The 20,561-nt window shown below is 45.6% G+C and overlaps 1 long non-coding RNA gene across 1 annotated transcript in view; it reads right to left on the bottom strand.

Moving 5' to 3' along the window:
- Positions 1-311: 311 nt before the first annotated feature.
- Positions 312-20,561, bottom strand: part of LOC143648802 (uncharacterized) — a 55,810-nt gene continuing 35,560 nt past the window's right edge. Inside the window, exons 5-7 of the long non-coding RNA XR_013158820.1 lie at positions 19,338-19,454; positions 17,584-17,702; positions 312-2,936 (exon numbers count right to left, since the gene is read on the bottom strand). This is a non-coding gene — a long non-coding RNA (uncharacterized LOC143648802). The remainder of the gene's footprint in view (positions 2,937-17,583; positions 17,703-19,337; positions 19,455-20,561) is intronic.

Genomic DNA, 20,561 nt, shown 5'->3' with positions numbered 1-20,561 from the left:
CGACTATTAAAAATAGTCCCACAAAATTCCACAAGCTACTGTTAGAATTTGCAGTGGGAGGGGAAGGGAAGTCTTCAATTTTCCCTCTGACTCTGGGAACAGAGCAGACCTGGTACAGGGCAGTGGGTGCTGCCTGAAGGGCCCATGGGTTCCTGCAGCTTAGCTGGAGTACTTGGGGTGAGGTTTGCAATACCCCAGACTCAGTTCTCTCACAGGTGAAAAAGGCAATAATACCATCAATTTCACTGCACAGCAGCAGAGCTCCACCCCTGGCTCACCTGCTAAAGGCAGGTATTTTATGATTTGCCTCACTTCTCTGGACTGCCCCCTCCCCACCCCGGGCTGGCTGCATGTACCTTGTCTGAGCTGAGACCCTCTCAGTGTCTAACACAAGCCCTCTCTCTCCCATGTGCTTGCCCTCTTGGTCACTTTATATGAGTCCTGGGGTGTCAGATACATGTCTTAATCTCAACATGACCACAAAAGAAACTGTGATTGTGTTTTTCAAACATGTTCCTCCCCCAAACTTACCCAGCCCACTTCGGTAAAATATTTCCTGGTCATCTTTAATACAGCTTTATTCCTCAGCCCCTCTAAGTCATGGGAAAATTCCATGGGTTCACATTCAAAATGTGATTCAGATGAATCCAATCCTTCTATCTTCTTTTACAATATTCCCTCAATAATCCATATTGAAAATCTTGCTGAACTTTCTGCTTCCACTCTTACCTCTCTTTAGTCTACTAAGTATAAAACACAAACCTGATGTTGTCGCCGTGCCCCCACCATTGCACCTCAAATGAAATCCAAATTCTTTACTGTAATTTACTGGGCTCGGAATGACTGACCTAGAGGCTGCAAGCACAGAGGACTTAACAGGAAACAGAGACAGAGCTGAGGGCAGTATCCAGACCTGGCAAATATTTACAGACTCCATGATGACCACAGCTCAAAATTACCTGACTGCAGAGACTATGGCAGCAGTGCTTAATAAACATTTGTGGATAAACTAACCCTCAGCTCCCACAGTGAGCTCAGAGGCTGGCTCTGTTCCTGCCGAGTCCTCAGGACGTTCCCTTAGTAAACAGACAGAAACACACAACTCAGGGCTTTCTGAAGAGGGCATAGCCAAGGCGCCATCTCCAAATCCTGAAGGCTGTCCTGTTAATAAGTCATCAGGAGACTCAGCTCATGGGAGACAAAGAGGTCTGTTGGTGTGACTCAGAATTCCCTGCACCATCTGCCTTGACCATATGCTTCCCCAGGAATTAGCATAGCCACAATTGCAGCTAATCAAATGTTCCTAGGAACTGCACTCCCTCATCCTTCATGGACCCCACCATGTTTGGAGGGGCACAGGACTGTTCTTTAAACCCGCGGTGACCTTGGCCTTAGGTGGATGCAATGGAATGCAGGTCAAACTGTGGCTGGCCTCCCAAATAGTGGGAGTCACTGCAGAGTAAGTGAGACCAGGTGTCAGCATTGCCTTTGTCTTCCTCAGAGATGAAGGGTCCTTCCAGCAGGGCCAGCTTCAACCAGGCGCTGAGGCAAGCTGTGTGGTCCAGGAAGAGATGAGCACACTGAGCCCCCAACTGGCGCCAAGGGCTGAACTCACCCCTCAGCCCTTTCAAAACCAGGGAGAAGGGGGACTCTCTCCAGTCATGGGACCCCCCCACCATGTCTCACTTTTCCTCTACTGGAGCTCCCCTCCAGTGCATTAGGAGGGTGGTTGGGATACTCAATTCTGGCTGGCACAGGGACCAACAGTGAGTTCTGGGCGGGGTCCTGCAGCCCCCCTGCTCTCCTGGACATAAGCCTTTAATTAAGGATCACAGGTGACGTGAGGGGAGGTTACAGGCATCTGCAAGGCTCAGGACAGTGGCTACTATAATGACTGCTGAAGCTGGACATGCTGGCTAAATGCTGCCCTGGGTGAAATGGGCAAGTATTTCCCAGGCTGAGACTGCCTCCCCTGAGACTTTGTCTTCTAAGCTTCACATGCTTTCATCTCATCCCTTTCCCTCTAAACCACAGCAGCATCAGTGTGCCCTGAGCTCCTGTCCTCTGTGGCCCTGAATGGCCTTGAAATGGACCTTTGCCCCCCCTTCAGCAGCTCCTTTTCTCACAGCCTGTCCATCCACATCAGGGGTCAGATACTCCATCTGTCCATGCATGGACTCAGGCCAGCTGTCCTCTCTCCAATGTGAACCTTCTCTGACACCTGGTATCCCATGTGCTCCTGCTTGGCCTGCATGCCTTAGTCCAGTTCAGCTGATGACCTAATTTCTGATGGGTCATCCTGACTAAAACTGGACCTGACTAACATAGTACTGGCTTTCAACTTTACCTGCAGCAAACACTGGATTTGGTAGGAAGGGAGGATTCCTGCCATGCCCTGACCAAGTCCTGGGATGTCAGTGACCTGAACCCCTGAACTTCCCACCTTGCTGCCACCTACAGAAGGACCAGTCTTAGGAAAGTCTGGAATGGAAGGTACCCATCCACCTACTTTATGGACAATGGCTCTGATTGATTGGCCGAGGGTCTAAATCCTTCCCATCTTTTAACCTATTCCAAACTCTCTTTCAGTAAGCTTTCCGATCACTGCAGCTTAGAGAGAAAGTTCTCTCCTTTGGGTTCTATGTACTCACTGCCCAACATCACTCAGCATTCAGAAGCTGTTATCCATCTATTCATGACACTCCTTCATCCAAAGCTCTAGTTAAGAGTCCAGTGCTGTGCAGGATCTCAGGACACAAGTGCTTGAAGAATGACACATCATTTTCCTTCCTTGAATAAATGTTACAGTTTCCTTACAAGCATTTCCTTGTAGACACTTTCACTTCTCACCTGTAGTAAGTCACCAGTATGGGTGTGGTCAATTTGACAGGTGTGGCAAGATGATGGGGTGAACATTAGAAATCTTCTTTAGGTACCTGGAATTGAGGGGAGAGAAAAGGTTTGGTCTAGCATCTTGTTTTTACCTCTTGTAAGGACAGAACACATTTTTTTTTGCTGTTCTTTTTTTTTTCTTTATTAACAAACACATCCTCTCCCTTCCCCCTCCCCATCCTGTTCCCTTCCCCCAGCACCTTCTACTCTGCTTTCTATCTCTGCAAATTTGCTATTTCTAGCCATCTCATTTTTTCTTTTCTTTAGAGCAAGTACATAAGATGTTTGTCTAGTCCACATGCACAGAAAGGAGCAGGCAGGCACTCCCACAAGGAAGAAAGACAGAGGGCGAGAGGCAGTAGGCAAGGTGGGGCTGTTTGCTTTTACAGACTCGCTTTACTTGTTCCCCTACCCCTTCCTTGTGTGGGGTGCTTTCTCCCAGCCTCCCCTCTCCCCAGGCAGTGCCCAGTGGTAGGCAGCACACGTGGGCGGGGCACTGGTTCCACCCTTCTCTGAAAGCAACTAGTTACCTCTTAGTATATTGTGCAAATTTGTTCATGTGTAGTCTTGCTTGTTGCATTAAGCATAAAGTTTTCATGTTTTTTTCCAGTTGTATAACTTCATTTTTTCCCTTATTGCTGAATAATATTCCATTGTGTGCATCTGTTTATCTATGTGTTTATTCATTCATTTGTTGATGGGCTTTTGAGTCGTTTCCAGTTTTTGACTATTGTGAAGAACCAATATTGGGGTAGAAGCACCTTCTACCTAAGTACTTACACTTAAATTATAAGAAGGACCCTGCTTTCACTGTCTTCGGGAATATACCTAAAAGTGAGATGGCTGAATCCAACTATTATTATGTAAGCAATTTTTGAGGAACCAACATATTGCTTTCCACAGTGGCTGCAACATTTTATGTTCCTACCAGTGATACATTAGAGTTCCAATTTCTCCACATCCTCTCCAACAATTCTTTTCTGGTTTTGTTTTGTTTTTGCCAATAATAGTCACTGTGAGTATGAGAAGTGGCATCTCTTTGTGGTTTTAATTTCCATTTTCCTAATGCCTAATGATGCTGAGCATATCTTCATGTGTTTATTGACCACATGCATGTCTTAGTGGAGAAATGTCTACTTGAATCCTTTGCTCATTTTAAAAATTGGATTGTCTTTTGTCGTCAACTTGTAGGAATTCTTCATGTATTCCGGATGTTGAGTCCCAATGTGATAAATAATTTAAAACTATTGTCTCCCATTCTTGGTAATTTCCTTTAATGAAGGAAATTTTCAGTTTTGATAAAGTCAAAATCGTGACTATATGTAATGAATACACAAGAATTCACATAAAACCCCAGGTCATGACGTTATGTCTCTCTGTTATCTGCTAGGAACGTTTTAATTTTAGATCATGTATGTAGGTTCCTGGTCCATGCGAAGTCTCTTGTATACAGTTAGGTAAGGGTCTATCTTCATTTTTCTGTACGTGGATATCCACTCTGCCCAACACCATTTATTGCAGAGAGGTTGCTCTATCTTACCACCCATGTCACAGTTCAACATTGAAGTGTGGGTCTATTTCTGGACTTTTAATTTTGTTCCTCCAATCTATTTGTCTTTCTGTCAATACTGCATTGTTTTGATTATTGTAGCTTTGTTATATAATTTGAAATTGGGAATCTGAGTCCTCCAGTCCTGTTCTTCTCTTTAAAGATTGTTTTGGCTTTTCAGGGATCCTTGAAGTTCTACATAACTTCGGATCTGTTTTTCCATTTCCATTTCCTTCCCATAAAAGTCTGTGGTAATTTTAGTGGAGATTGCATTGAATATGCATGTTGCTTTGGGTAATACTGACATATTAATGATTCATGAACATGAATGTCTTGTCACTTATTTAGGTCTTTAATTTTTTTCAGCAATGTTTTGTGGTTTTCAATACACAGGTCTTTTGTATCACTAGTTAAATTTATTCCTAGACACTAAAAATTTAGATGCTATTTTAAATTGAATTTTTAAATTAATTTCCTCTTCTGTTGTCCATTGCTAGTGCATAAGAACATGATTATGTATGTGTTTGTGTTGCTCCTATACCCTGCAACTTTTACTGAATTAATTAATTTATTTATTAGTTCTAACCCTGTTCTTGTGGATTCTTTGTTTTCCATATACAGAATCAAGTCATTGCAAATAGACGTAGTTTAAATTCTTCCTTTCCAATTTGGATACCTTTAATTGCTTTTTCTTGCCTAATTGCTGTGGCTATAACTTCTTGTACAACGGTGAAAATGGGTATCCTGGTCTCACTTCTGTACTGAGACTGAAAACATTAAGTTTTTCACCATTGAGTATTATGGTTAGCTGTGATCCTTTCATAAATATCACTTATCATGTTGAGAAAGGTACTGTCTATTCCTAATTTTTAAATGTATTTTTATCTAAATAGGATACTGTGTTTTGTCAGATGTCTTTTTTGCATCTATTAAGATAATCATGTTTTTTTTTTCATTCTACTTATGTAGTATATTACAGTGATTGATCTTATACCCTGCCACTTTGCTGAATTCACCAATGAAGACTTCTAGTCCTGGACTTCTCTTTGGTGGAAGGTTTTTATTATTGACTCAATCTCTGTATTCATTATAGGTTTGTTGATGTTTTCCGTTTCTTCCTGAGTCAATTTGTGCAATAGATGTATTTCTAAGAATTTTTCCGTTCCTTTTGGATCATCTAGTTTGTTGGTATACAGTTGTTCATAATATTCTCTTACAACCTTTTTATTTCTGTAAGATCATTAGTGTATCACCATTTCCCTTTCTCATTTTAGTTATCTGCATCTACCCCCTTTTTCCTTTGTTAGTCTAAATAATGCAGTGTAAATTTTATTAATTATTCAAGTTTCATTTTGTTTATTTTCTCAATTGTTTTTCTATTCTCTATTTCACATATCTTTGGTCTAATCTTATTTTTATTCTGTTAACTTTGGATTTACTTTACTCTTGTTTTTCTAGTTCCTCAATATGTGAAGTTATATTATTAATTTAAGATCTTTCCTTTTATATATATATATAGGCATCCATAGGTATAAATTTCCCTCTGAGTACCGACTTGTCCACAGCCTATAATTTTGGTACATTTTACTTTTATTTTCAATTGTCTGTAAGTATTTTCTACTTTCCCTTGTAAAATCTTCTTTAACCCACTGGTTGCTTAAATTTGTGTAGTTTAATTTTGATATATTTGTATAACTTCCTACTTTCCTTCTGTTATTGATTTCTAGCTTTATTCCATTGTGGTTAGAGAGGTTACTTTTATAATTTTAATATTTAAAAATTTATTTAGCATGGTGCAATAATGACTCAGAGGCAGATTTCTTGCCTGCCATGCCAGAGATCTGGATTCGATTCCAGAGCCTGCCCACGCCAAATATATATATATATATATATTCAGCTTCTCTTATTCCCTAACACATGTTATCTCTTAGAGAATGACCTGTGTGGACTTAAAAAGAATGTCATTGTTGGGTAAAATTATTCTATGTATGTTGGTTACCTCTAGTTGGTTTATAGTGTTATTCACATTCTGTTTTTCCTTATTGATCTTATATTTAGATGTCTTATTCAGTGTTGAAAGTGGTGTATTGAAATCTCCAACTATTATTGTAGAACTATTTTTCCCTTCAATTCTGTCAGTGTTTGCTTTATATATTTAAACATTCTGCTATTCAGTGCACATAAATGTATATATGTACATGTGTAATATATGTGGATATATGTATATATGCACATGTGTGTTATGCATGTATATATATTCACCCTTTTACTGATATATAATGTTATTCTTTGTTTCTTGTAATGATCTTTGACTTAAAGCCTATTTTGTCTGATATTATAATAGCCACCCCTCCTTTCTTTTGCATGTAATATTCTTGCCACCCTTTCCTTTTCAGCCTATTTGTAACAATGCATTTAAGATGGGCATCTTTTTCCTCCAGTACTCCCTTTCTGCTGTTCATGTTAAAAATTTTATATTTATGCATTATGTGCCCAGAAACCAAGACTTATTCTTGTTTTTAATGTATTTATATTTTCAGCCTTATAAGAAGAAAAGTGTCATGGACAGATGCACAGGTCAACTTGGCCAGGTGGTGGTGCCCAGTTGTCCAGATGGGCAAGTGCCGGCCTGTCTGGTGCAGTGAAGACATTTCATGGACTCAAGTCACGACCACATTGGCTGCATCCACGGTGGGCTGCATTTGCAGTCAGCTAAGGGGAATGTATTCTTCAGTGAGTGACCCATCATCTAAACACTGGAAGGCTTTTAAGGAGGATTCAGAAGGATTCTGATTCAACCAGCAGCTTCTCCTGAGAGTTGGCTGAGGACCTTCATGGGAGCTGCCAGCCCACCACCTGCCCCAACACCATGGACTCTACATCCCCACAGTTATGTGAGACACTTTTATTAATTTTATATTTACAGACATCTCCTGCTGCTTCTCTATCTCTAAAGAGTCCTAGCTAATACAGACAGCATGAAGACGGAAAGATGAAATAATACTAGTGGATCTACTTACCCATATCGTTACTTCCACCAGAGATCTCTGTCCTTCACCCAGCATCGAAATACTTCTAGTGCCCTTTACGTTCAATGTGGAGAACTCCCTCTGCATTGCCTGGAAGGTGGGTCTAAAGGCAATGTCCAGAAATGTCTTAAATTCTTCTTCATTTTTGAGGAACAACTTTTCTGGATATATTATTCTTGGGTAACATTTGTTTTTTTTTCTTTTTCTTTTTAGCCTTTTAAATATATCCTCTCACTGCCTTCTGGCGTCTGTGTTTTTTATTGAGAAATCGGATGTTAATCTTATTATGTATCATTTATCTGTGGGGATAAATGTTGCTTCCCACCTGTTATTTATAATATTCATTCTTTGTCCTTGATATTGGACAGTTTGACCACTGTATTTCTTGGTGTAGATTTACTTAGCCTTATCTTGCTTGGCATTCATTAAACTTCTTGGATTTGTCTATTTACATCTCTCACTAAATTTGAGATGTCTCTGCCATTATTTCTTCAAATGCTTTTCCTCTGTTTCTTTACGTCTCCTCCCTCCTCCTTTGGGGACTTCTATGAGCACATATTTGCCTGTTTGTGTCCCAGAGGTTTCTTCAGCTCTGTTCATTTTTTTTTCAATCATTTTTTCTTTCTGCTCCTCAATGTAGATACATCCAATTGTTCTGTCTTTGAGTTTGCTGGCCCTTCTGCTTCTTCCAGGCTTCTCCTGAATCCCACTATTGAAATTTTCACTTCAGTTACCATACTGCTGTGATCCAGAATTTCCTTTTGGTTCATCATTATAATTTCTATCTTTTTGAAATTCTTACTTTATTCATGTATTGTTTTCCTGATTTACTTTAGTTCTTTGTTCATATTTCCCTTTGGTTTACTGACCCTGTATGTAGGAGTGTCACTCTAAGATCTCTGATCTGTAATTTCAGAAACTGTATTTCCTCCAGAGTATTTTCCATCAAGTTCTTCTTCCCTGTTATTGGGTCATACTTTTCTGTATCTTGTTTTGTAATCTTTTGTGGGAACTGGACACTTGGACTAATCTGTTGTGGTCACTCTAGAAATCTAGTTCTTTCACTCTTCAGTTGACCACACCAAAAGCAAGAAGTAAAAACAGAAGGAAAGAAAGATACAGGAAAATGAAAAAAAGAAATGCTAACAGACAGATAAAACACACACTAAAAATAAAGAGACATAGTAACAGTGAAGTGTGGCACCTCTCCAGTCCCCTGGAATGTGCCAGTGGGAACCAGAATCTCGTGCTTTTGTGGCTGATACCTTTGTCAGATTCACTGCCCTTCCTCAGGGGGACACTAGCCCCCCCTAAATAATGTAAAACAGAGAAAGTGAAACAAAAAAATACCCACCAGAAGAAAGGGAGAGAGAAAATGAGAAAGAGGTGCACTGGCCCTTTAGGGCCCTGAAAATGCTGGTGTGAGGCCCGAAGATGCCGTTTAGGGATTAAATGAGGCACCACAAGCTGCACCAGAATAAGAAGACAGAGGAAGGAGCTTGACCAGTGACCATGTGTGTGGGAGGGAAAGCCCTGGGAGATGCAGGTGTGGGACCACAGGGGCCATTCGCCAAGGGCTGACCCCAACCCAGAGTCCACACACACCCCGGGACCTGCCCACACACAGAAGGGAGGAAAAGGCAGAGGAGTGATTTGCTTCCCAGGGACTGAAACAGCTTCTGTGCTGGTCCATCAAGGATCCTGGGCCCAACCTTGACCCTCAACCTCAGTTCTGTGAAGAGGAGACTTCCCCTGCCAGTGGCCCCGCACCACGTGGCCATTCCCACACCACTGCTGGGTGCTGTGCCCTGGGGCCACGGGGCCTGGCTTCTCAGCTCCCCTGCAGGTGTCCTGAACATCCATTCTGGTGATAGGTTTCTGCCTGGCTAACTCCAGTCTCTTCCCAGTCCTTTCATTTTCTAGGTGAGGGAGCAATTTGCAAACCTTCCTACTCTGCCATTCTGCCCATAAAGCTCTTTAAATCACTTTGTTTTGTGTCAAATGGAGTTAATATTCTCCCAAGGTTGTTGTAACCATCAAATCAGGCAATGTGAAATAATGCATATGGCCAACTATTAATTAACACTAACGTTAAATGCCCTAGTAACTTCATTATTATGGTTTTTTGGTGGGAAGCTGTGAATCACAGGGACTTCTTCCATGCCAAATACAATTTTCGTTTTGAGTAGACCTAGTTATTTATTGATAATTTTCAGAAAGCCTGGCCCCATGCTTGTTATAATAGAAAACCTGAAAATCTGTTTTTAAGTATTATTTTCTTCTGGTACTTTTCTTCCCCACCAAGCTTGCTCCTTATCATTCTTCCAGACACTGCCCAGGCCCCTCCCTGAGAAGCTTGTCTTTGGTGCAGCAGGCAGGTGGGTGCCCCTCTAGGCCCCCGGAGCATTTGTCCCAGCTCGGTTAGACTTTCTGGCCTGGAGTTTCAGCTCTGTGCATCTCTGTGCCTCTAGACCACTAGGCGCCTCCAAGCTTGGGGACTAAATCACTGCCCACTGGGTTCTAAGCCTCCAGCAGGGCGCCCGGGACACAGATGGTGCGAGGTTCCTGTTCATAAATAAACTGATGTTTCCATCCTCATTGCCTTCGCCAACACTGCTTAGCGCAGTGACAAGAAGACAGGCTGTGGCGCCAGCTACCTCCAGACAGGCTCTCCATTCACTGGATAATCACTCTCTCCAGGCTACTTTTCTTTGCAGGTTAAACCTACCCTGAAAATCTTCTCTTAAAGAGCTGTCATAAAGGTTAGACAGACAATGACAAGCATTGCTGTTATTATTAATACTATTGTTAAAAATTCACACCTGCCTCACTTTAGCTCTCCGTCTTTTCACCTTTCTTGACTTCCAACTTGTCCACCATCCATTTATTCTTGTTCGAAGCACCTGGTCCCCACCCATCCTGTCTGCCCCTGTCATTCCTAAGCCATCAGAGTGAGCAGAAGCACCATAATTTGGTCTCTTCTGTGACCAAGATCAGTGAGCTGGAGAAGAGATTGTGAAGACGAGCTTGGCCCAGTGAGAGACTGAGTGTGTGACCCTGACGTCTCCAGGAAAGGCCCAGTTTACCAGGGAAGCCCAGTTTTCATTTGCTATTTCTGAATCACTATCCTAAGACTGAGAATCAACACACCCAGTGCGGGAACTGAAGACAGAAAAAAACTGTGTAGTTCGATGAACCCATTTCATGGATAGAACTGTTGACTCAGGGAGATGGGAACTCAACCCCAAAGTAGGGTGTGATCTGCCAGTGGAGCCCCACGGCTGGGTCAGCAGTGCCTCCAGGCTCTTCCCCCCCTATCCAGACTTCCCACCCCCTCCAGACTCCCCATCCCAACTGGGGTCCTTCCCCAGTCCAGGCTCCTTCCCCAGTCTGGGCTCCTCCCCCTGTCAGGGCTCCCCACCCCATCTGGGCTCCTTCCCTGTCCTGGCTCCCCACCCCGCGCCCCACCCTGATTCTCACAGGGTCTGAAGCACCATCTCCATGTCTCTCTCGGGCCTGGTCCAGGTGACTTCTACAGCCAGAGTCTGCAAGTCCCACCCAGGCTCTGTTCTCAGCCCCAAGTATGGCAGCCTCGCGTGTGCTGGCTGACAGGTCTGTCCCCACTCACGTCTCCCCTGCCCCATGTGGAGCAGACAGGCAGAAGGTCCTAGCGCACGACAATGCCTAGCTGATGCCATGAAGGGCCAGGGATGCGGTGCTCCTCCGAGACAGCTCCAGGCAGACCCCGCCAGGCCCAGGGCCCCCATGGCACTCACCCCATGTCTGGGGCTTTGGCACATCTCAGGAACTGTGAGACCCAGCCCCAGGCCTGAGAAAAAGCAAACTTTTAACTACTTGAGTATTTCAAGTATTTTCCCTTCTTTATTTTACATCTTCCTCCTAAATTTGATCCTTTCCAATGGCTTTTAAATGTAGTTGACTTTCTCTAATTAGAAATAAAATATGCAGAAGGAACTCTCAACTCCTCCTGGCTTCCACTCTATCTCCTTCCATGCCTTCCAGGCCAAGCTTTCCCAAAGGCATGTCTTGTGGCTGTTCCATCTCCTCACTGCCCTCCTCACTCTCCAGTCCAAGGAACCTCGTTTCCAGCCCCCATCACCACCAATAAAGCTCCTAAAAACGTGATTCATGCCCTAAGAGTTGCTAAGAAGTCAAGGAAAATGGTGGCCAACACCACACTTGAACCCTCAGCAGCATCCTGCAATGTCAATCTCTGAAGTCTTCTTGGCCTCGCCTCCAGGAAATAAAGCGCTACTGGTTTTCTCTCAACTGTTGGGTACTTTTCTTGGCCCCCTTATCAGAATCTCTCCCTGTAAATTAGCCTGCCCACCCACCCCCAGCATGATTCTCTACCTTCTTAGGGGCTTGTATTTGACTTCATAGCACATATCAACACTTGAGTGTACTTACTGTCCTTCTGTTCAACCAGAACTAAGCTCTACGAGAGCAGCAAATTTGTCTGTTTGGTGCCGTCTCGATGCCTGTCCTTCAAATGGCATCTAGCATGTGGCCACTCACTAGAATTTATGTCTGCAGCCCAGACATTCCCTCTAGCTCAAGACGTGTAGTTATAGTTGCCTACAGGAAATCTTCTGTTTGGATTTACAAAGGCACTGCATACTTAACATCTGAAAAATAAACTCTTAAATTCTCCCATATATCACTAAAAAAAATCTGGTTTCTCTCTCAATATTTATTTTAGTGAATAGCCTCACTATCCAGTATCTCACATAAGCCAGAAATCTAAGAGTCACCTTGACTTTCCCACGCCTTCCTTGACCAATCCACCAAGTTCTGTCCTTCTCTCCAACTCACCCACCAATGAACTTGGCTACACTTTTCTGGCCTGCCACCTGGGCCTCTGCAACGACCTTGGCTCAGCTCACCTGGGCCTCTGCAACGACCTTGGCTCAGCTCACCTGGGCCTCTGCAACGACCTTGGCTCAGCTCACCTGGGCCTCTGCAACGACCTTGGCTCAGCTCACCTGGGCCTCTGCAACGACCTTGGCTCAGCTCACCTGGGACTCTACAATGCCCTTTGCTCAGCTCACCTGGGCCTCTGCAATGACCGTGGCTCAGCTCACCTGGGACTCTACAATGCCCTTTGCTCAGCTCACCTTGGCTTCTGCACTGACCTTGGCTCAGCTCACCTGGGCCTCTGCAATGACTTTGGCTCAGCTTACCTGGCCACTGCAACAACCTTTGCTCAGCCCAATCTGCTTTCATGGTGGCCTGTCTCCACAATATAGCCTAAGTGGTAACTTTTCAAAATGCAGATGGGATAAAGCTGCTCCTCAGCTCCAAACCCTTAGATAATTTTTCAATGCCTCTTAGGATAAAGAAATTAAAAAATCCTCAGACAGGTCCCCTGACCAGTCTGCCCTTCCCCACATCTCCGTCCTGCTCATGTGCTGCAGCCACCCTGGCCCCTGTCCTTCCCCACCCTTCTCCATAGCCACAAAAGGCACTTCTCCTACCCTGTGCACAAGCCCCATGCCTGCCCTCAGGGCACTTCTCCCCTGTGCACAGAGTTCCCTGATCCTCAGGGCTCTTCTCCTCCCCTGTGCACAGAGCTCCCCACCCGCCCTCAGGGCTCTTTCTTTCCTGAAAGTAAGAAAAATAAAATGTACACATAGCCTATTGGCTGGTGGGACATGCAGAGGCAACACACCAGTGGGTTAACAATGTTTCTTTGCTGCGGTTGATGTCTTGGGTTTGGATAAAAGTCAGATGTCTCCCCTGTGCACAGAGCTCCCTGCCTGCCCCCAGGGCTCTTCCCCTAAAGCACCTTTTCCAAGCTCCCTGCAAAGGTCCAACCCCAATTATGGGCCACCCAAATGATGCATGTCCAGAGGCACAGTGGCATTTTTTGGAACTAAGATGACACATTTGTCTGTGTGATCAGTTACATACTAATTGCCTCCCACACTGAACTCAATCCTGTGCGAGAGGTTTGTTTTTGCTCAGACTGAATGCGTTTAAGTATCCCAACTTGCTCCTCAGGACAAATTTGTTCTGTGTGGAATAAAAAATATATTATTAGGTTTGAAAAGAGTCTAAAAGAATTAACCCATTAACTTTTAAATTCTCTCTTAATAAAAGCATTTCCTTTGCATTTGACCTTTTTTAAAAATGCAGAAAAAAATATTGAAAAGTCAAGAAACCAAATTACCAAGCTCAGGCAATGATTGAGAAAGACCCAAGTCCATGATTCTATACATTTTTAAACTCTCTGATATTTGGGATCTTTCTTTATAAAATGGTTACAGAGATTCCTTTCTCCAAAGATTGGTATGAGGATTTATATAATAATTTTTACAAAATGCTCAGCAAAGTAGCTGGTATATGAGTTGTCCAGCTGATGGAAATTTATTAGGTGCTTACCTGTGGCCTGTGCACAGGCAGAGTGAGCCCTGGACACGTGGCTTGGAAGGCCAAGGCATAGCACAGTCACTTCAAGGGGAATAAGCAAGAACATTCATTTTCCGGAGTCATGACTTTTATTGTGCCTTAAACTTAAGCACTATCGACCTAACTGCTCTAAAGCAAGCAATCAATACTGCAGAATGTGTGCTCACATGAAGATTTCAAACTGGACTCAAGTAGGAGGGACAGGATTCTTAAATGGGGGATGGAAGGCACTGAAATTTTTCTCAGCCTCCCGCTCATCTTCGTCCACCCATCCGTCCAGCGAATTAATGCAAGGCCCTGAGCGACTGAGACGCAGGCAGGATGCTGGTCGTTTCAACACGGCAGCTTTTCTGTTCTGATAGGACTTATGCTTAATAGAAATTAACTCAAACAATGATTCAGTTATAGTGCCAAAATTCTACTAAAGTAAATATTCAAGAGAACATGCACATGTAAGTTTTGCAGGGAAATGTTCTAGATAACTGGCCTTTTATGGATTGTTAAAATCAATACCTTGAGATGACAACAGGCCCTGCAAACTGGTCTGGGGGCCCAGACTCCAAAGCAGAGCTCGCAGTGGCATGCGAGAGCCATCACTCTAGGACCCCATGTCAGCTTAGTCACAGGGGCCAGGTGCACAAAGAAAAGGACTGAGAGAGTTCATATACGTCTACAGCATTGGAGAGAGCTGTTGCTATGCAGCGGGTCTGTTTGTTCTTGTCCAGTGGAGGAGGGAAATGAGGGGAAACCTCCTTTGTGGAATACCTACTCGGAGAGCTTGACCAAGACCCCCATGCCTGGGGGTCAGGGCACCAGGGTGGGCAGTCCTCAGAAAACGAAGGCAGCAGTAGGAGACCAGTGCATCAGGGTAAGCCCAGACATTCAGAATTTGTGGAGGCAAAGGAAGCATCATCGTACACGGGCCACACTGAGAGGCAGGGGAAGAGAGCTGGCCTGGTGCCATTTTAAGTCCCAAGGAACCACCCGGTAGAGCAGACGTCTTCCTCCGAGAAAGTCATGTGGACCCACCGCCTCCAAGAAGGCAAGGGAGGTGCAGGGTGGGTGCGTCTGTGGGAGGGGCTGGGGCAACACACACACTGGACCTCGTAAACTGCACCCAAGCAGCAGTATGGAGCAGCGGTGAAGCCAAGCAGACCTGGATGCAAATCCTGACCTCATGGCTTCCCCTCCCAGAGCCTGTTAGGCCACTGCAAGGGCATATGCAGCTGGAGCATTCAGTTGCTGGAAGGAAACAATAATATTCATGAGATTAGGGAAAGCCATGTGAGACAGGCTGGTAAGAAAAGCCGGAGAAAAGATTTTGAAACACTCAGCTTCAAAATTTAACATTTCTGCATGACAAAAATTACCTAAAACAAAGTTAAAGGACAAACAACAGACTAGGAAAAATGTGTTTTATGCTATATATCAAACAATTGGTATCTGAGATGTGTCTGGCAGGAGATAAGACACAAAATTATATCACTAAGGAGAAAAATTCTCCCACCATAAAAAAGGAAAGTTCTAAATGAGCACTAATAAAAGAAGGAATAGAATTAGCTAGTACATAGATGAAAACACAGCTAGCCTCCTTAGTAATTAGGCAAATGCAAGTTAGAACAAGTTAGTGTATTTTACCACTTGATAAATTGATATGGGGAATGGTCTCACAAACTGCTGAGGGAACTTTACATTGGCACTCTCAAGGGCATTCTGGCAGTGTTGGTTTTATTTAAATCTACATACCCTCTGATTTAGAAACCTGGTTGTTTGGTGTCTGCCCTAGAGAAAGTTTACACATTCTCACACAGATACACATAGAAATGTTTCCTGAATCAATGCTAAAATACCCCTCCACACACACACACTGTGTGTACTGATAAACGTTCAGTTTTCCAAAAACAGAGGTCGTGTGTAGTGTTTGCCAGTTTCCTGTGCACATGCCAACCTCGGCAATAGCACGAAGTCCCTAGACAGGCACGCGATCTCACAGCCCGCTTCCACAAGCAGACGCAAGCTGGCTGCAGTGCACTGCCCTCCCCCAGAGCATAAAAGAGCAGATTTCCTGAAAGAAAGAAAAATAAAATGTACACATGGCCTATTGGCTGGTAGGGCATGTGGAGGAGACACACCAGTGGGTTAACAATGCTTATTTGCTGCAGGATGATGTCTTGGGTTTGGATAAAAGTCAGATGTCTCCTTATGTTTTCATACTCTCGAGAAGAACTTGGTCACCTATCACTTATGTAACAAAACCGATGAAATCAATGAAATAACATTATCGTGTTACCTGTGTAGCAAAACCAACGAAATGAACCAATGAAGCAGCCTGTCAATGTCAACTCCATATTCCTGTTCCTTCTACTGCCCTGATGTTCTCTGGCTGAAGAATGTGAATCAGCTTCATTCATTCCTTCCTTCACTCATTCACTCAGTAAATGGTTTGTGCTGGGCAGTGCAACAGATACGGTTGTGTCCAGCAACACACCCAGCCAGCGGCACACCCACGCCCTTCCACCCAGGCCTGTGCCTTGTCCCAGCTCTTCACCATTGTCCAGAGGCTGAGGCAGACACGTGTAGGATGCAGGTCCCCACTGTCGGGCACTGCCCTCACCAGGCCAGTCCAGGACTCCAGGTACTGGCCACTGCTTTGCTTTGCTAAGGCTGCTGGGATGCAAGCACCAAAAGCCAGCCATGTGGGGGGATGTCTCGGCTCAGGCAGGGGAAAGAGATGAACATGAGGGGCTGGAGAGGAACCCAGACAGCCTGCAAGGCCAGGGGGTCCCATCCTCACAGAAGCAGCCCAGGGGTCTCTCAGTTGCTTGCCCCCATGCCCCCACCCAGTGCTCTCCCCCAACACCCCCACCCATGCTCAGTGAGCTCAGGGGAGACACTGCAGGGCACCCCATGGCCCATGCTCACTGAGGGGAGACACCGCAGGGCACCCCAGGGCCCATGCTCACTGAGCTCAGGGAAGACACCACAAGGCCACTGTGACTATTAGAAACTTGGTGCTGATAACAGAGCAGGAAGCCAAGGAGGCCACGAAGTGCTGCCAGAGGCACCACCCAAAACAACCTAAGAGTAAAGCAGGTGTTTCTTGTCTTCCTGTCTTGCTCCTGAGACTGCAGCTGGCAGAAGCTACTGGAACCACAAGCCAAGACCATGAACAAAACTCAGAGGCCAAATGCCCATCGCAGCCTTCGTGGAAGTGGGGGGACATAAGCCCCCACAAGTTTGTTTCCCTCTGCCACTGGCTGCTCTAAGGGTGGGGAGTGTGGCAGGGGAGCTGGGTTCAGGGTCAGGGGGACCCAGATAAAGAAGGAGCAAGTCTGCTTGGAGCAGAAGATCGATGCAGAAGGTCTGAGAACCTGCTCGTGAAAGCTGAGATGAATGGGTGAGGGGGCAGGCTGAGCAGTGGACGCACATGCCCAAGCTTCCCACAGCAGCAGGTCCCCAGGTACCAAGTCTGTCTCCAGCACAAAGGACAGACGGACATGCCAGGAAGGGCCTGAGCAACTGGCAGAGCTGAGTGTAAGGTCAGGGCCTCTGGCTTCACCACTCCCCGCGGCTCCTGGGATGTGCCGGCAGCTGGGAGGGACCGCAGCTTCCCTCAGCCACCCCTTGGCCCTGGGCCCTGCGTCCTGCCCAGGTGCATGGAGCCTGGCACCGCATGCCCACCTGCTGTCCTCCACCATGGCAGGTCTGCTTCTCTTCTGGGTTCCTTCATGGACGCTGGAAGTAATGTGGATTGATCCACTTGAAGGCTGAATGTCTCCCAGACCCTACATGGTGAAATGCTTCAACGGAATGGAAATGGAAATTACATCTCAGAACATTACAAAGACTAATTATGGCAATTATTATGCAATGCCACAATTCATGTATTCTCTTTGTTCTTGCTTGGATGAGCAGTGACTGTTTTGTGCCTAGTTGTTAACCACAGCCTCACTAAGCTTGAGCAATAACCCCCGCCCAAAGTCTGACTTCATTGATCATTCCCCTAAGGGAAAAGCCATTTTTAAAAGCATTTCTCCATAGAAAGAGCACAAAATCTATTAAATCATGCCATCTTGGTGGAAGGAAATCACTGAGGCTAAGAAACCAAACTTTTATTCATGAGCATGGCCATTCCATTTCCTGTAACCCTGAATTCAGGAGAGAAACACAGCGTCTCTGAGACCCACACAATGAAAGGAATGCCTTTGAAGCAAGCATTATCATATCTTTCTCAATTTCTTCTGTGTTCTCTTCTTGCAATACCTTAACCCTTACAGTTTAATGAGCTAACCCTACAGGACTTGGGTTGTATGCTGCCTCTTCCAGGGAGCCTTCCCGACTGCTCCCTGGAAGGCATTCACTGCTGTCTGAGCTGACCTGCTGGGGGCTGTGTTCCCATGGGGTGGAACCCACAGCAGCACATCTCTCAGGGCCTCTCAGGGCCTTGCCCTTTGCTGGCACATAGGAATCACCTGAAGAGTTTGTTGACCTGTGATAAACATTGATTTGGATAAAAAATAGCCATACATTGTACTGACAACTATAAATTCAGTGTATACGTTGGGGAACAAGGAAGACCATTTGAAGTCAATTGTACATATATGTGCACCCATGTGTATAAGTCATGGATATCTGCACATGTGTGTTCACGTGCATATATGCACATCTACCTATAAAATCAATTATGCATATATATGTGTGCCTGTGTGTATAAGTGTGGATATCTGCACACGTGTGTTCATGTGTGTATGTGCACATCTACCCGTGAAGTCTACTATACATATATATATGTACATGTGGGTATAAGTGTGGATCTCTGCACATGTGTGTTCACATGTGAACATCTACCTGTAAATAAAGTACCTTCCTAGGCATATACAGTATGTGTAAACATATGTATGATTACACCAAGGGTGCTGAAAGTAACATTCAGTTTGCACTCCCAGAGATGCCATTTCTAAAAGCCCACAAGCCTTTGTGGAGGAAAAGCAGGACCCGCCTCTGCTCTGTCTGGGCTATGTGAATGGGCAGCCAGACCCCTGGGGAAAGATCTCAGCTCAGTAGCTATCCACTGAGGTGGGCAGCCCAGCACTGGCTTCTCATGAGCTTGACTGCATCACAGTGACACCGTCCACTGCCGTGTCATTCTCCAATGCCACCACGCTCACTGGTACAAATCTGACCAGCAGACCCTGCACCCAGGCCCTGGCCTGCCCCACCCAGACCCACCACTCCTGCACCTGCTTCCCAGCCACCATCACTGTCCATTCTCACATCCTGCCTCTTCCTGACGGGCCAGCACGACCTTCCCCTATGAACTTGGCTGCCCTTCACTCCACCTCGGAGTCTCCCAGTCCCTACTGTGTCCATCGCTCTTCTCATTCATGCACTCCAGACCACCTGTGTCATGGGAGCCATGTGTCGGCCCCACCTACCTGCTTTCCTGATTCCATGGCACAAGCTGCACTAATGATGACCCCTGCCTGTTGTTTCACCTTATGTCCATATGTATAGAGGGCTTCACCGTCACTCTCTCTGACCCTCGCAGCAGTCTGTGGCAAGATGCTGGTTCCATTAGAAAAGACACTTAAGGCTCAGAGTCTGCCAGCCCACATGGCTCTGTTGTGGCTGAGAGGGTCTGAGCATGACCCTGTGCTCCAGGGCCTCCCGATACCCAGATTCCTCACACCAGCAGCCTCCCATCTGTTACAGGACATGGACAGGATGGCATCAGCAAAGGCTCTGTGCTCTATGTTTTGGAGTAGTTCAGCAAATCTTGGAGCGCCCCTGTGATGCATACTTCTGTCCTGCTGGTAACAACAGAGACCTTCAGGTGCACCTGCCCAGTGGGCTGCCTGCCCCTGCCCTCCCACAGCCGCAGGGACAAGCACTCTGGCCACGGCTGACAGCCAGCATGTGCGACACTCGGTCACAGCTGCACACACCGGCCAGACCCGCATCTCATGTGGTACTTGGATCCTTCTAGCACACACCAGGGCACGGACTGCTCCTAACTAATGCTGACCCCGTGTACAGCTACTTCAGACTGGAACAAACCACTGCTTCCCTCATGAAATCTTCCCCAATCACGTTTTGAAAAAGAAAGTACAATGGACTGCACTGGATGACTGTATTCACACTCATGAAATTATTTATTCACAGAATCTAATCATAAACATTGAGCTTGTAAAACCCAATAAGAAATTGCTTCCCACCTAAAGAAGCAGTATCTAAATTATCTGTATAGTGGAAACAGGTTTCCATATAACAACGCCAGTAGAGAAGTGACATCTTTACAGAGAAAACAAAAATGTATAACTATGGCTCCCCACTGAGGAGTCAGCTCCTTGTGTGTGGACAGCCTGGGTTTAAGGTGTCATCAGGGTGTTTTCATTTCTTCTGGTGGGTCCTGGAAACGCAGCCCACCCTTAACTTGGGCCACAGCTGTTGCCCCTGCACCCACTCTCCTCACCAGCCACCAGGCCTCTCATTGGCCTGCAAAGATCCTGGCTGCCTTTGGGTCTGCATGCTACAGACTGCCACGTCACCCTGCCTGGGCCTGCCCCCCACCTGTGAGGCCAGTCACCGCCCTTCCTGCAGGGCTCCCCTCGAAATGCCCGGCCAAGTGCAGGGGCCCTGACAGCCTCACTTCCCCAGCT

The sequence above is a fragment of the Tamandua tetradactyla genome, chromosome 10 (genome assembly GCF_023851605.1).
Source record: "Tamandua tetradactyla isolate mTamTet1 chromosome 10, mTamTet1.pri, whole genome shotgun sequence".
Classification (NCBI taxonomy): domain Eukaryota; kingdom Metazoa; phylum Chordata; class Mammalia; order Pilosa; family Myrmecophagidae; genus Tamandua; species Tamandua tetradactyla.
The sequence above is the reverse complement of the archived record's forward strand: the minus strand, read 5'-3'. Positions and strand labels throughout refer to the sequence as shown.